We start from the raw sequence: 12,281 nt of genomic DNA, 5'->3' as shown, positions 1-12,281 counted from the left end.
CACCATACAGGTTAGTGGTTTCTTTCCTTCCAGTTCGCGCTTTGTTTAAGCTGCTGACGAATAATACAATTAACTTTTTTCTCTTCTAGCGACTATGGAACAGCATCGACACCGACGGCAAACTCTAAAGTATGCAGCAAATACTTCACCGGAACCGAGAAGCGGAATGCAGTCGCCCTCCTAAGCCTACACTGTAAAAAATTTTCACCCCATTTTACGGGCAAAAGTTGCCGGTTCAATATTGCCGGTATGGTTTGCCGTAATCTAGAAACGGGACCGTCTGTAAAACCAAGGCATATAATTCCGTAAAATGACGAAACGTCCGTAGTTCACTTTACAGACAGTTATCCGTTTTCCATTTTACGGGTAAAAGTTGCCGGTTCAATATTGCCGGTATGGTTTGCCGTAATCTAGAAACGGGACCGTCCGTAAAAACAAGGCATATAATTTCGTAGAATGACGGAACGTCTGTAGCCCACATTACGGACAGCTATCCGTAGGAAATGTGAAAGCTGTCCGCACTAAATACCGAAGGACTATACCTTTCCGAATTATATAAGGCCAAAGCCTCGAGCCATCCGTACCACCTGCACCTCCGATACATCAGGCGACTCACCTGACAGAGCTCTAGATCTGCCAGGGGTGTCACCTGACTTATCAGAGGTGCAGGACTGGTGCGGATGACTCGTAGCTTTGGCCTTATATAATTCGGAAAGGTATAGTCCTTCGGTATTTAGTGAGGACAGCTTTCACATTTCCTACGGATAGCTGTCCGTAATGTGGGCTACAGAAATTTCGCCATTCTACAAAATTATATACCTTGCTTTTACGGAGAGTCCAGTTCAAAAAGATGTAAATGTCAAGTGTTTCATTATTTAGTGCAAAAAGCTTCCATATTCAAGCAAGCCTAAGTCACATGAAGCTTTTGGGGTAGATTGGTATGGAGAGTTCATAGCTCCGTCATTGTAGATATGAACTTGAATAATCTTTCATCCTCAGCCAAAAAGTTCATGTTTTGCAAAAGAGAAAGAGCCCACAACCGGTACTTCTCACTGCCAGGATTTTGTTTGTGTGAGCTCAGCTGTTCCTATAGATGACAGCTCAACAAACGAACCAATTAAGAAGTTTCGCCACAATACCTTTATTGGAAGAAGGCATGCCTTGCTTTAACTTTGGAGAAAATTTACATTATAGTTGTCCTTGTGCTGGCCATTTAGATGCCCCTCCATGCTTGTGTTTGAAGTTGTCATTCAATTGAAGACCTTCTCGGTATCTTCATGGTGCATGTAAGGGCAGCTTGAAATAAAGAGCAGAAGAGGATTTGCATTCAAACACAATCGCAACAAATTGTATATGACATACATGGTTAAAGTAAGTGAGCAACGTGCTTACAAACTAGCCTAGCTCCTACTAAACATGACATATAAAATAAACCCCCCATAAATTGAACCAAAGTAAAAATTTGCATTGATTTGAATACCGAACATATCAAGTGCTTGAGAAATAAAACTAGCCAATTAAAATTGCACAACTATTCAGTGATGTTAAGCATATTGGATTGAGCCAGATCTCCCTTAGCATATACAGTAGGCTCGCAATATAAGCACATTGGATGGAGCCAGATCTCCCTTAGTATATACAGTAGGCTCGCGATAATTCAAACTCGGATATTTAATACTTCTGGTTAAGTCAAACAAATTTCAAAACTTTGGTTGACCCGCTACGTTTTCAATGTATTTATAAGCCGCTTAACTCGAACGATGTTTTCGTGTAATTCATAATTTTTGTTCTCGCAGCACCATTCAGCGCACTTCTTTCGGAGCACCGGTGCACTGCGGAGAAGCAACACCCGTGGAGCTTGCTTCCGCTGGTGTTGCTTTTCCGCAGTGCACCGGTGCTTGGTAAAAAGTTTGTTTAACGGGGTTAAAGCAGAGCAGAACCGTGTATAAACTGTTTTACTAAAAGAGTGCGAGAGATAAAAGGGGAAAGGGCTATCGGCGCTTTCCCCCTTGCTGGAGCGTCAAAAACAGTGAAAGCCCCAGATGAGAGGCTTTGCCAGTGTTCGGTGTAAGTATTGCCCGAACTTCGTTCGTGTTTTGTTCTCTGTTTTAAACTCCCAAACTTAATTAGAGCCACGGGCTTGGATGGCAACAGTCCCCCGGTCATCAAGACACCATTGCTCAGTTATACGGTGCATGAATAACGACAGAAAGCGTCGAATACTGTCCGAGAGCCTGTGTAGCTTGCACGAAATCCGGCAAGGCGACTGCGACTGCAGTGTCTTTAAGCTCCATCGCTTTCCACATGACCCCGATTTCCGGCAGTAGTGGCTTGCGTCCCTAAATCGAAAAGACTTTTCCCCAACGACCTCCTCTCGACTGTGCTCGGAACATTTTGTGAATGGAGTGGGCATGACATTTAACGCTGTACCGTCGATGAACATGGGGTGCGCTCGCAAGGTGTCTGCAAGTTTTCTCCTGATATTTGCTTTCAGCTTGTAACATTTTGGAACTGAATTTATTTTAATATAGATATTTCGAAGTGGTGACATTGACTCAATTTTATTATCTGCAGCAGTTAGTTGAAGGCTGATTTTCGTCGCCAAGTGTGGCTGGCGATTGTCAAAAAGTTAGTTCTATTGCTTTGCCTGAATCCCAATCTCCTGCGCAATACCAGAGAGCCATGAGCCCATGCTGACCGTCACAATGTGACTAGATTCTTCTTATTTTCAAAATTAGTACATAATGTAGCTGGAAAGAAACCTTCAATTTCTGTTGCTTAAAGTTGAAACATGCTCATGCATCACTGTTTATAAACATAGAAACATGCTCATGCATCGGTGTTTATAAACGTTTTATTTGAGGATCCCGTGCCAACGAGTGTGTCTTTTGTCGAGAACTGAAAACAGCAAAGTCGAGATGGGCCTTTTGCCGGAGCGAGTCGGTCAATGATTCAACGATTCGAAATTGATGCATGAGCATATTTCAACTTTCAGCAACAGAAATTGAAGGCTTCTTCCCGGCTACATTATGTACTAATTTTTAAAATAAGTATCTAGTCGCATTGTGACGGTCAACATAGGTTCATGGCTCTCTGGTATTGCTCAGGTGATCGTGATTCAGGAAGACCAATAGAACAAGCTTTTCGACAATTTTCAGCCACACCCGGCGGCAGAAATGAGCCTTCAACTCAGCGTTGTTGATAAAATTGAGTCATTGTCAACACTTTGAAATATCAATATTAAGATAAATTCAGTTAGAAAATGTTACAACCTGAAACAGCCATTATCTCGAGAAAACTTGCACGCACCTTGCGAGCGTACCCCATGTTCATCGACGGTCCAGCGTTAAGTTCGGTGTGCGCTCCATTCACAAAATGTTACAAGCACAGTCGAGAGGATAGCGTTGGAGAAAAGTCTTTTCAGTTTACAGAAGCAAACCACTGCCACCGGAGATTGGGGTCATGTAGAAACAGCCGCACTCACCTTGCCGGATTCCGTGCAAGATACATAGGTCCTCAGACTGTATTCAACGCTTTCTGTCGTTATTCGTGTACCCTAAAACCGAGCAATGGTGTCCCGATGACCGAGGGACTGTCGCCATCGATGCTTGTTGCTTGAATTAAGTTTGGGAGTTTAGAACAGAGAAGAAAGCGCAAACGAAGTTAGGGCAATGCAGATGCCTAACACCGGGACGCAAATAGAGGGCTTGACAAGATCTCTTGGCCAACCAGAAGCCGAAAAGAATCTCCTAGCCGTGGTTTGGGATTGGAGGGCAATGTTAAAGAGCACCTCATGTTTAAGAGAAAAAAAAAAAAAGCCGCTCACCTGATGTGCATTTCTGGAAACAGGCTTTGACTAGCAATAAATTATTGCCTCAGGAATGAAGTGCTGCTTCAGTAATGGTTCCTGCACAAACAATTCAAGTGTAAGAACACAAGCCCCAAAATTTTCTTGCCATCCTCCTCCGTCTACTTTTTTGTGCATCTAATTAATTTCATCCCTTGGCAAATCCTAAAGCTTTCGAAGTCTTATCCTACGTCTTTCTCTTAGAGCCTAGTTCATGTTGCAGAAACTTGGCTGAGTGGATAAGCTGGAGCATTCATTGTTCATCGAGACACTTTTTCTTTCACCCCATCCTGTTCTTGAAAGCAGAAACTCCTCTCCCTTGACCACGGTCATTAAGGACTTTTTACAGATCATACACAGGAGGTTGGCATTCCAAGACAAACTCATGTCTTTACTTTGAGCATGGAATAAATGTATGTCTGATCTACGGAAAGTTCCTGTTATACCAAGGCTCATACTATTCCGTTGCAAAGGAGCAGGCATTGTTTATAAAAACTTCCTTTCATTACATTGTTTCAGAGAACAATTGTTCTTTTTTAATAGGGATCAATTAATCATATTAGGACAATTGTCAAATAATGGCAGATTCACGCGATGGATTGAATCGCAATTTTCATCCGTGGACCGTTTGTCACGTTACCACCATGTCGGCTATTCCTCCGATTTGCACCTCGTCAGCAGACGCCCAGACTTAAGGGCAAAGTGCCCTTCCATGCCCAGATTTTTAGCAGATGAGTAACAGTAAAAGCGTTTACGGTAGAGAACCAACAGCACAGCAATATTTTTGGTTTTCGAATGAGCCAAACAAAGATAGTGCCCTGTATTTTGTCCATTCGCTGTTTCATTTTGTCGAACCATTCTTATTTTCCACTCGTGAAAAAAGCTGCAAGAACTTTGCCCAGCTGACAAGCTGCAGGTTCTGGTGCTCCTCCGGGTCGGTTTCAAGAAGCTTCTTTCAAAACTTGCCTAGCAAGCTGCAAGCTTCCCTGCATGTCCACCCAGTTTTCAACCCAGCCAAGACCTTTCTTACGGCTGTAGTGTGCTGAAGAGTGGTGCACAAGCAAGCAGTGCGTGAAGGTATTTCCAAATGCCCCTCCGCAACACCAGGACTTCATCACTTAGACGCTGAAGCCTCCTGGAGCAGGACGATACTTGTGTCATATGGTTAGTAAAGCTAGTAGCACTTCACGCTAAGCCTGTCATGATGCTTTGTCTTGCTCGGTATATAACAGCAGCACACAATACTTTTTCATAATAGCACAGTGATCGTAGTCGCAAACATCACTTGTGACCTTGGAAAACTGTACCACAGTGCGATGTTGGCATTTTGCGGAAATGCAGGGCCGGGAATAGGTTCAGTTTGTCCTCGCTGTCATCTGCTCGTCTCCTCCGTATGGATGTGCTTGGAGGACTGATGTTCCGTGGACGTCTTGTCACTTGATCAATTTATCTGCGGATAAGTTCATGTGAATCAGCAACAAGTGGACAGCGGAGTCTGCGGTGACTTAAAGGGGTTATTACACGAAAATTAAACGGATCTATTATTCTTGAAATGGATTGCTCATAGACTACGTAGTATACACACCAAGTTACGCAATTTTAGAGCTCTGGTAATTGCACTATTCAATTTACGAATTTGTATCATTTTCATCTGGCGACCAGGCAACACTGCCCAAGTTAGTCACATCATGGTGCCCATAAAGCATGTGATCATGAACGCTCTTTCATTCTAGGGGCCCCCATGATCGCCCAAGCTCTCCTCGCCGCAGTACGATCAAAACCGCTCGCGCAACTCGGTAACCCAAATGCTTTTCTCGCTCTCGCCGCCGGCCCGTTGACCTTCCACCCTGCATGCGCCTGCGAGATATTCCCGGGCGACAGTGACCACAACGAGTTCGTCCGTAACTCGCCGTCACTGGAGTTTGTCGCCAGCGGGTCGCAGTCAAAATGAACAGCTTTCAACATCTCTTGATAGCAATCATACTCATTGCTGCCGCAATCAATGTCGAACACTCTGACAAGGCGAGCGATGTCGTAGACGTAATCATCACAAACCGCATGCTCGAAACGTGGAAGGTAAACGAGAAAACTGAAGCTCGAGACGCCAAAATAGCCAAATCTGTCAGTGCGTGCAAGGAAACATCGCGCTGGAGGCTGGCTACAAAGCCAGCCTCCAGTTCTGCTTGGATCCGCCCCTCCGAGGGATTCACATTTAAGTGGATTTATCCACGAAACTATTGCGCCATTCTCAAAACAAATCTAGCAGGGTTACAGGAACATACAATGGGTCCTAGCAGTATAGCTATCTTATATTGTATTTTTGGCGTGTCATTTCACGCCAAACATTTTTGTTGACGTTGCCTGCACGTCATAAAAGTGTGTCTCGTATCCAATTAGACATTGTCGAAGGAACGAGGAAACTGCATAATAATGTCGCACACTGTTTACCTTAACCGTTTCTTTTTTCTTCAGTTTTTGATCCTAAGTTGTTTTTTCTATATTTATTGCACGTACAGCCCAAGCTGCACATGTCTCCACAATCAGTCGCCATCCTTAAAAATGTGTACAATAAAAAAAATACATGCTGCCATCTCTGAGCAGCACCGCAAACTATGCTCGGAACAAGCCTGGGATGTCCAAAAAGAGCCAAGGGGCGAGGTATAGTGCGCGGATGAGTTACACCCATCCTAAACGGTTTAGGAACAACCCTAGGTGGACGAGCAAGGCTCGTCCAAAATGGGTTAAGGTGCACCAACACCTTCCACGTTGTTGAATCTTATGTACTAGTATATGATCCTAAATTACCAGACTAGGTTACAGAAAGTAAAGAGTAAGAGGAGGACGGGACGTCATACCTTTTCATGTTCTCATTTTTTCGCCAGTCCTGTATTAAAAGGTTTTCATAGTAAAAGTGACGGTTGTATTTTATCTACCCTTTTGTTTCTCGCAATCTCCTGCCTACCAACTCAACCAGCAAAGTAATGCCCCCCCCCAACACACATCCAACCCACAAAAGATATTTTTGGATACAAGATGCCATGAATGGGCTGTGCATGTGAACCAAGCTGAAGGCAAATTTGCGGTCTGAGGGAATAAAGAGTTACAAAACTGACAAACATGGCAGTAGCATACTTTTCACTTTTGCACATGTACAAGAACCGCTAATTTCTATTAGAAAAGCGGAAAAGCCCAAGGCTATCAGGTTACTCACCGACAGCAACTACCAGGAAGAGAAAGGGGGGGGTCTTGATTGTGAGGGCAGCTGGCCTGTAATGCTTGTGCTTTCCTGAAAGTTGCAAGTAAGACTTTTAAAGAAAAATGACCCAAACTATTGCAACAAAATATTCTTTCATTTCATTTCTCATACCAAAAAGGTTGGCATGAGGAACTTTGCCCAACTGACACGACGCAGAATCTGGTACTCATCTGCGTCGAAAAGCTTCTGTAAAGACGCGTCTACCACGCCGCAATCACTTTGAATCTCCAATCAATCTTTCACCCAGCAAGACCTTTCTTGTGGCTGTGGTGTACTGAAGGCACAAGTGCAAAGTGAGTGGAGGCATCTCCAAATGACACTTAGCGGGCCCAGGACTTCACCGCCTCCACGCCAAAGTCTCCTCGAGCAGGACCATGCTTGTGTCTCTGCCATGGTTTGGTTTAGTAAGGCTAGTGGCAATTCGCACTAAGCCTATCATGGTGTTATGCCTCACTCCGCACGCAACAGTGGCGCACAGTTCTTGTTCAAAGCAGCAAATGTCGATTTCGATCTTGGACAACAGTGCCACAGTGTGGTCACAAACATGTTCGGCTTGTCCTGGCTGTCATTTGCGTGTCTGCTCCTTCGTGTGGATGCGCTTGGGAGACGGACGAACCGCGGATATGATCAATCCGTCTGTGGATCAGTTCGTCGTGTGAATCAGCCATCAATGAAGAGTGCTGTTCATTTTGAACTTGATATAAATAGCCCTTTTGCAAAATCCCCCAAGCACGAAGATTTGTGCGAGACTGTCCCTCGCCTAGCCGCTCTGCCTTGAGATTGCATTGCCTTGTCGCTTGCCTCCTCTTAATCCTCTGTTTTTCGATTCCATTACCTGTCCTTATCTATTCCAATGTATATTTTATTGCTTCTAAGCATAGGCGTAGACTTCGGGGGGGCATCGAGGCTCGTGCCCCCCCCTGGTGACATCCGCGGGGGGAGAGGGGGGCAGGGCAGGGCCTTACCCTCGGGCCCTGCCCCCCTAAGATACAGTGGTGTGCTGTATCTTAGTTAAGTAAGCGGCAGTCGAAGGCATACGCTACAGTGCGAGTAAATGGAGCGAGCGTGGGTGGCCAAATCACAGCGCGCTCGGCTCTCGCATCACGATAGTTGATTCAGAGCTGTGCCTATCCCTATGACATGTGCGCGGCTGTTCATAAACGGCTCCTCTCGACTGTACGCGGGTCTAATTGAACCAACACAAACAGCTAACAGTGCGATAGGAATCTGTAGCAATGGTAGTACTCATACCAGGAAACGACGCGCGAAGCAGCGTGTTGTCCGTCGGCACTCCCATCGAAAAAGGCAAAATAAAGACACAAATACTATATATATATATACAAGAAATATTGTGCACAGAAGAGAATAGAAACCCTTAGAAGCGATAAAAAATACACTGGAATAGATAAAAATATGTAATGGAATCGAAAAACAGGATTAAGAGAAGGCAAGCGACAAGGCAATGCGATCTCAAGGCAGAGCGGCCAGGCGAGGACAATCTCTCCCACAATTCCTCGCGGGCGGGCCGGGGCGCTCGGGAAAATAGCGAATCGTCTATTAACTGAGCAGCACCTTTCTGTAGGATGGCTAACCCAACCTAAAACCCCTGGATATGTTTGTGTTAGTTTCTTAAGTGGTGTCAAAGTGCCAGTGCACGAGGCCCGTGCAGCACTTGGACGCAAATGGCAGTGTAGCCCTGAAATGAAAGGCATTTGGAAGTGAGTTGCATGTGTCTCTCGCGTTCATACAATTCAAGCTGAACCGTATGTACGCGATTTAGCGAGCGACGGCAATGAGCGACGGAGAGCTCTCATTGCTCGGTTTTTGGATCTCTAGAAAGCTTTGCTCATCGCCTCGGTCGCTTGCTCCCGTCGCTTTCATGTGGCTTGCCTCGTCGTGCAGCTGATCGAGCGATAGCAAAAAGGGTCGCCATCACTTTTCTTGTTGCTCGCTAAATTGCTTACATGCGTTTTATACTTTATAGTTGTTGGCACTTGCCAAAATGTGAAGCATGCATTTTATTCAGGGCTTTGCCCTTGCTGACTCTCAGACTGCTGGGATAACTTTCCACGTGATTTCTCCCTTTGCTTATGAGCTGAGGAGGAAGTAGTTTAAAACACTTTTTTTTTCTGTTTCTTTTGACACTAGTCAATGCGCGTTTTTTTTTTGTTTTTTTTTTTCTCTTCTAACCTTTACAGTGAAGTACTGCCGGAGGGTTAGTAAATAAGTGCACCATACACAGAATTTTTTTTTATAAGAAGTCAGTGCCCCAGTCGAGAGAGAACTCGTTTATACTCTTCGCAAGCAACATCATCAATACAGACCTTACTTCTAAAGGCGCACGTCACGCAATGTTTCGAGTAGTTTCCGAGGACGAAAATCGAACTTGAATCTAACCTCGCACAGTGGAAGCGAATACAAGCGCCATCACACTAACGGGTACCTTTAGCAGTCATGGGTTCCGCAAAACACACCGCCTAGCTGTCTGGTACCAAGCCGCCACCCGATTTGCAGAAATCAAGCTCCCTGATACACTCACCAAGTGTCTCGCTTGGCCCCCCTTGCCTCCGGTGGGACCTTTGCCTTTGGTTGCGTTCCCGCAATCTGAGTGCCCGTGCAGTGACAGGTCGGTTCCGTGGCTTCCTTGGCAAAAGCTCGAGGGTCATCTAATGCGGAAAGCACCTGTGCGACAAGGAACCGCACACGTTCGCTTTCACGCTGACTGCACACAAAAGGATCACGTTATAAACGCTCCGAACAGAAAGGACTCAAAAAGTAAAACGAGTGAGCGAGCACTCACCAATTAGACTCATATCCACAGCTGGTTTTATGGGCACGCCGGCACCTAGGACACTTCCTTTTTCCAAGAACGTTCTTCGATGTTTCTTCCTAAAGTCTGAAAGCGCCCGAAAGTTGCGAAAGTTTTGAAACTCGCTTCGTTTTTGAAAGTTTTTGCGTTTTGTTACGATGGCGATGGCGATGCGGCGATGCTCGTTGGTTCCGAGTTCCGACCAAGTTTATTTGACGCAACGTGAATTTGCTTGTTTTATTCGACTTAAATTAAAACTTTAAGATATAAAAAAATTGTTTTAAGATTTATAAAATTATTTGTAATAAAGCATGTCGAAGCGCAATGTGTACTAAACTGGAGCTTGGCTTCGTCAGCTTCGTTTCAATTTGACATGGCGGCGACCACTATTGTGCCGTGTACCGTGCTCGACCTATTTGCTGTGCATTGGTTGTCCTGTTATCCACCTCTTGCGATCCTCATCAGCCCCAAGCATGCTGTCTAAGTATTGTGTCGTCGCCGGAAAGAATATCCAGTCTTCTTGGAAGCGTTGCTCGAATGTCGTCGGCACCCACGAACCGACTCGGCAAGCCTCACGTCGTTGCTTGGTTCCTCCGCGTTTCCGGCGATGGATCCCCCAGCCCTGGCCTCAGCCCTACAGGACGTAGCCGGTGAAAAACAATCTACGACAACGCGGTGTCTTTGGAATGCGATTGCTACGATCAGTGGCTCTTAAAACCTCAATAGCCCCCCTTCAATAGTGAACTCTGCGATGTGAACGCCCTTACCTTCAGTGTCCGGCAACTGCTGCAAACCTCCGACGAGAGCGGACGTCTTCTCCGGGCTCCGCAAAGCCCAGAGAACTGTACGCGACTGTACGTGATCCTGGTATAAACATCGCCGCGCTCCGTCGGCCCGCCGCAGCACGTCCGCCGAGAGATCGGTTCGCTCGAGTCTCGTTCTGCGAGCGGCACGCCCGTTTCTGCTTCGAATATGGCTACAGCCGACATCGCCGCTTCGCAGCTCACCAATATCTCTGCGTCCATCCTGAGACAGGACATGAAAATCTCTCTAGAGCGAGACGACCAAGGTGGGAAATGGATCACCCCTGGAAAGCCCCGCAAATCTCGTCTTCCGGCCGACTTTGACCCCGAACTTCACGTAGTTATAGTGCATCTCCCAGTCCGTCCTGCTGGCGCAGCTGCGCTGCCTCTTGACAGTTTGCCGGCGTTCTTGCAAGCCGCACAGCTCCTTGCTCATACATGTACCGACGTGTCGCTCCACCTTTGGCAAAATAACCGTCCTCCGCACCCATCACGAAGCGATCGTCAACTGGCTACTTCGCATCACCAATATCACCTTACAGAACATTTCCCCTCCCGTCCACTCCTACCTACCCCCGACGAGATCATCAATGATCTGGAGTCTTATCAAGGTGACATCCTTCAAGCAAGGCGAGTAGGCACAACAGGGTCAGCCATCATCACCTTCATCGGAACCCATGTCCCTTACACAGTGTACTACCGCCGCCTTGAATTTCGCTGCCGTCCCCACAAACCTCGAGCCCATCATTGCAACAGCTGTGTCGAGTACGGACACCGCACTCTGGCCTGCCCGGGCAACCAGCGACGCTGCCCCCCGTGTTCCACCACCCTGGCCCGCCCAGACGAACCCCATCCCTGTACTCCCTGGTTTGCGTTGCCTCAACTCGCAGTGTGGTTCTCAAGCAGGGCACTTGGTCCCGAATAAGCTGCTGCACCTTCACTCACTCCATGAGACGCATCCCTGAACAGTTCTAGCGGCATGTAAAGCGTGGATGCAGGATTCGGTTTATGGCAGTCACCTTGACAATTGCTACAGTGGAGCACACTGCTTACAGAAAGGATCGTGCTAAGAACTGTAGGGGTGTGCTGGTCGTGGTACCTTTTCTACTACCCTTTTGGCGACGCCACGACCTGGAGCTGGAACCTCTCACAAGCGTGGCAGGGGCTGCTATACTGTGCATGCTACCTGGCTTCCGTGAAAGCTGAGTCCTATGACCTGCCCAGCGAGCCACTGGTGCTCATTAACACGATTTAATTAAATGTGTGCATACTAGACGTCTTCAAGTTGAGTTGCTCGGAGTGCAGTGTATACCATGGAACCATTTCCAGTGGCCCCAAATACTCGACAGTTCGACGGTACAGTGTGCTCAGTCCACTTGTTCTCAACATGTTTATTAATCATGATCCCTGCAATCAACTCCACTGCTGTTACAGACGACCTGATACTGGTGCCGCTTATCAGGTGGCCCAAGAAACCACCAGGGTTTGCAGAACAACATCGACAAGGTCTACTATAAACAGCCAGCTATGCTTCTTCGCACAGCCTGACGACAGTTTTGTTCAAAA

General features: G+C 46.5%; 1 long non-coding RNA gene across 1 annotated transcript; it reads right to left on the bottom strand.

Annotated features, from left to right (window-relative positions):
* Positions 1 to 1,125: 1,125 nt before the first annotated feature.
* LOC121047521 lies at positions 1,126 to 10,089 on the bottom strand. The gene is made up of 5 exons (XR_005798591.1): positions 9,904 to 10,089; positions 9,643 to 9,825; positions 7,059 to 7,133; positions 3,827 to 5,297; positions 1,126 to 1,296 (listed from the first exon to the last, which is right to left on the bottom strand). It is a non-coding gene; the product is annotated as an uncharacterized LOC121047521 (long non-coding RNA).
* Positions 10,090 to 12,281: the final 2,192 nt, after the last annotated feature.

Source organism: Ixodes scapularis, unplaced genomic scaffold (genome assembly GCF_016920785.2).
Source record: "Ixodes scapularis isolate PalLabHiFi unplaced genomic scaffold, ASM1692078v2 PGA_scaffold9__187_contigs__length_104089568, whole genome shotgun sequence".
NCBI classification, from domain to species: domain Eukaryota; kingdom Metazoa; phylum Arthropoda; class Arachnida; order Ixodida; family Ixodidae; genus Ixodes; species Ixodes scapularis.
This window is presented reverse-complemented; position numbering and strand designations above follow the sequence as displayed.